Source organism: Rhinolophus sinicus, unplaced genomic scaffold, assembly GCF_057876585.1.
Source record: "Rhinolophus sinicus isolate RSI-liver-muscle unplaced genomic scaffold, RSI-T2T HiC_scaffold_22, whole genome shotgun sequence".
Classification (NCBI taxonomy): Eukaryota; Metazoa; Chordata; class Mammalia; order Chiroptera; family Rhinolophidae; genus Rhinolophus; species Rhinolophus sinicus.
Window position 1 is genome coordinate 3,117,545 of NW_028290712.1, and position 4,859 is coordinate 3,122,403.

Sequence of the window (4,859 nt, forward strand, 5' to 3'; positions counted from 1 at the left end):
TCCTCCAGATACATGTGAGAATTCCAGTTCTTCCACATCACATTGTCAATGCACATGTGATCTCTTCATTTTTGTTGATCACAACATTCTTTTTTTTTTTTTTTTTTTTTTTTTTTTTATCATGGTTTATCATTTTATTATACACTTTATAAAAAATCCAAACACTAACATCCGCCCCATTAGGGAGCATGATCATATCTTTATTAATGTAGATCTGGCCATTTTCTAAAGATGCCATATTATTGGGTTTTATACCCTTAAAGATACTTCTCTCTCAAATATATCCCCACTACAAAAATGGAGCTGCAAAGGGTGTATAAAGGTGAGACTTTCTTGCTCTTGTTACGTATAAACACTTAAGATGACTAAAGAACTATGAGAGTTAAGAAGGGGGGAAGTCATCTAATTAAGGAATGGAATGTCTGTCGCCTGTAACAAGTAGGTGAATTTATTATAACTGGCACCTACTCTAAAATAACTGGATATGAGCACATGAAACAATGAGACTACATGTGCCAGGCAATTGCTTATTCTTGTTTCCAGAAGGCACATGTTTCCTGCACCCTTTTTTAATAACTAGACAAATTACAGGAGAACCCAGTATTTAGATTCTACCCACTTTGAGCTATTAAATGCATAAGGAAAAGATTAGTTATGTCCAAGTAGCACGTAATAGAAATATTTTTAAACCAACATGGTTAAGTGTTAAGATTTTTAGAAATCAAAATATTTATTAACATAATTTTAAACTAAAGTCAAAGGTAATAAATCTTCTGTGGTAATGATTTAAGTGCAAGTGATGCTGGCTTTCACATTCGTGTCCTTCATTCAGAGAAAAGGCAGATCAGTTGTTCTTGAACAAGTCAATGCAGCTCTGCAAGAGGGAGACATTGTTCCTAGCATGCTTTATTTCCAGTTCAGACATTTCAATTAGGTTTTTTCTAAATGCTGCCACTCTCTTTCGTTTGAAATTGCTTAGTTCTTCTTTTGCAGACTCAGAAAGCTGTTCAAATTTCTGGCAGCATTCCTGCTGGTGTGCCTCAGCCAACTTGACGTCTTTGCTTTTTAAGCGGGCCTTATCCAACGCTTTATTTGAGTTCTCATAGTCAATGAGGGCTTTGGTGCTCCTGTATAAGAGATCCTTAGCAGCCTCTATATTGAGCATGTAGTATCGGAGAAGCTCTGTCAGCTTTAAATCTTCGTCTGAGGAGACTCGACTCTCTACTTTCCTAAGTTTTTCAAATAGCTCAGCAACCTTCAGTAGGTACTTTTTGATGACTGTGGGCTCTTCTAAAGCCAGGCTATGTAGGCAGGCTGCAGTGTGGATATAGTCATCTGAAACATTTTTATGAGATCTGGTCATTTTGTCAGCTTTTGCACATGAATCCTTGATCCTATTATAATAGTTAATGAGGAAATTTTTCTCTTGCTCAAAGAAGTCATCTACCTCCTTAACTCCAGAAAAAAGGACTTCATCAGCACTTTTCACCACACTTTTGAAAAAGCCACCAACCATCTCTTTGGTATTCTTTCGCCTAACACTTAGATCCTGATCATATTCCAGGAAAACATGAAAGTTGCGGTCCTTATTGAGAATAGGGTGAGAAGACAGCCTCTGAAGAAAGACTTCATGGGAGGATACAGTCTTCTTAAAGACAGCAAGATATTCAGCTTCCAGCTCTTGCTTCATCTTGGCAAATTCTTCTTTGGTCATAGACCCTTCACCCTCTCCCAGTTTCTGCATTTTCTCTCGAGGGCCATCAAAGTCAGGCTTTGTAGGAGCAGGCGGAATAATAAGCCCAGCATAGTCTGCAGTTTCAGTGAGAGTGTCATGTAGCCATACAAAGTCTTCATGTTGCCTTGTAACAGAAAACTCTGGGCTCTGAAACGTGGGCAGCGTGGTCTTGGTGTGTACTGTGAACTTGACCTTATCTCTCTCACTGAGTGCATCAGGTATGTCAATCTGAAGCGAGGGATCAACATTCAGGTCCACGGATACAGATCTCAGCTTGCTGCGGTCCTCCTCCTGCTGCTGCAGCAACTCAGGAACCGCGGCCATGGCGACGCGCACCTCGAGCGGGGGCCGCCTGGCCTCGCTCCAGGCCACGCGGAAACCACTGACCGCAGTGCCACACAGGAACGCGGAAACAGGAAAACTCCCAGCGAGGCGCGTCTCAAGCGATCACAACATTCTTGAAGGGGTAGCATATTGTGTCATTGTGCATTCAATTTTCCCTCTGTAACTGACAAAGTGTCCGATTTTCATAACAAAATATTATAGACTGTGTGGCTTCTTTAAGAGAAGTGTATATCTCACCATCCTGAAATTCCAAGATGAAGGCACCAGAACATTGCTTTCTCAGAAGGCTACGTCAATAGGAAACTGCTCAGCAGGGTCTCAGACTGTGTGCCTCAGGAGGAAGGAACAGCCAGAGCAGAGACACAGAAGTCGCCTACTCACAGACACACATTCTGTTGTCTGCCAAGCACGGGACCTTTAATACGTGCCCAGCTGGGGCTTGGTCAATCGCATATCAATATACACATGTCACAACTGTGATATCATCATCCCCTCTTCAGAGGCTGCAGCCACAGAGGTGCCTTGGACCATTTACTGCCCAGCCACAGAGGTGCCTTGGACCATTTACTGCCCAGAAACTCATCCAGAACTGTCCATCCACTTTGAGCCCTGAGTGTGACTTCACCATTCTTTCTGCTCCATAGAGCCATATTCTCATACTACAGAGGCCCTTGGGACCAGCGATAATGACTTGCCAGGGATCTTCTTGACACTTCAGTGAGGAGCATCAACTGACATGCAGTTGGTGTGAGCGCTGGTTTAAAAACGTTCCCCATCCAAGAATGTTCCTGGATGGATATGAGCTCCAGATACAAGCAGTTTATGTCTCCTAGTCTCTGATGGTGATTTTCAACTAGAACCACTTATGAAACACAGCAAATTTGGGTATGAGGTTCTTGATAGCCCTCATCATGTGGTGAGTAGTGTCAAGGGAGTGTTGATACACAGAGAGGGAGGATACACATTTGTTTGTTGCTCTGTCAGTTCTGACAGGCAAAATAGGCTCCATGGGGCTGCCATCCAAAATTCCCGATATGTGCCTTTCAATTGGCTGAATTCAGAGGGCTGGATGTAAATCAGTACAGGTCAGGTTTGCCAGGAATTATCTAAGAATGAAAGGAAGGTCTACTTTCTTGCTGTGTGGGCTCAGTAGCTGGCTCAGTATATACTGTAGTTCTCCATATTGTACCTATCAAAGACACTTAATTTCTCCAGGGAAGTCACTCTCTGCCACCCCTTAGCAGGTGACATAACAAAAAACTGGAAGACACTATATTCTCTGACTACACATGGTGTGCCACATGCAAAATTCACAGACTCTATGAGTAAAAGTGTGAAAATTGGGAATATTTCCTCAATTGTGAAGATCAAAGTCTTAAAGAAACACACATAACATTCAAAACATGGAAAAGATGAAACAGATAGGCATGCCATAGGAGGCCCTCAATAACATGGGAGAGAATAGGAGAAACACAGCAGAACAGCAGCAATCAGAGCTTTAGCCTGATTTAGACTCCAGGTCCTTCAGGATAATCCAATCTATAACCCCGCAAGAGACCACAGCCATTGCCCCGGCTCTGTGTCCAATCCTTATTTTCCACTTGAAGTAAATATCTATGTTCACCTGAAATACATCCAACCTTTGATGTAATATCTATGCTCCTCACCTTGTCAGGTGAGGAGGACCATTATGTTTTGTTTCAGAGACTGCTGTCAATGGTTAATGATTCTCTGCCTTTCAGTTCACAATGAATGGACTCTGTGAAAACTCCTTTCCAAAATTAGTGCTCTCTCTGTAGAAAGGCAAGCTACTCCCTCAGTCAAATATCCACCAGCATACTTATTTCTAGGAAGCGAACTTACCCCATTGGGAACTAAATTTCACTGACAATGTTTATTTTTAGAACTGAAAAGCTTTCTCATGTGGCCCAAATTGTCTAGGAGGCTGGGCCATCACACCATTAGAGGACTTGTGGTTAAGGAGAGTTGCCCTACTGGGAATATCTCTTACAAAATTTTGGTAAAATTCACACCACCAGTTTGCCATTGGAACCTTTAAAAAATACAATTCAGTGTTGTAGCATTGTAGTTTCCTCCAACCTTGCTGTGATGTACAATTTTTCTGATTAGAAGCAATCAATAGAAACCCAAGGCATGCAACATTCACTTCCCATGCACACTGCCTTACACCTTGCGCTTTGGCAAACACTGACATGACTTCTTTCCCTATAAATTTGTCATTGTTGTTCTGTTATCTTAATGGAGAGACAGTGTAGCTGGCCTTGGGATGCTAGCTTCTTTCTGTGCCAATTTCTCCAGTAACTCTCTTGCTGTGGCCAGGATCAGGTCTTCTGTCACCTTTATGACTGCATCTTGGTTTCATTTTACCAATACACCACCTTCGCATTTCCATTCATCAGTTGACCTGATATTGTGTCTCTACATTTTTGCCATTATCTATAGTGCCTTGCTGATTAGTTTACGAGATCTGGGCATCCCTTGTAAACACTATTGTGTATATATCCATGGTCATGTGAGATTTTCATTCTCAACATACTGGACAAATAGCAAAGGGTTTTCCACGGTAGCTATATCATTCTATGTATCCAGCAGAGGCATGTGAGCATTCAAGTTCTTCAACAATGCATTATCAATGCACATGCGATCTTTTTTCTTTGGCTGATTATTGCATTCTTGCAGGAGTAGCATATTGTCCCATTGTGCTTTCAATTTTCCCTGCCTTACCGATAAAGTGTCTGATTGCATAGTAAAAATTTTA

The 4,859-nt window shown here is 41.7% G+C and overlaps 1 pseudogene; it reads right to left on the reverse strand.

Annotated features, from left to right (window-relative positions):
* Nucleotides 1-705: 705 nt before the first annotated feature.
* Nucleotides 706-2,174, reverse strand: LOC148754350 (sorting nexin-5 pseudogene; annotated as a pseudogene).
* Between the last annotated feature and the right edge of the window lie 2,685 nt (nt 2,175-4,859).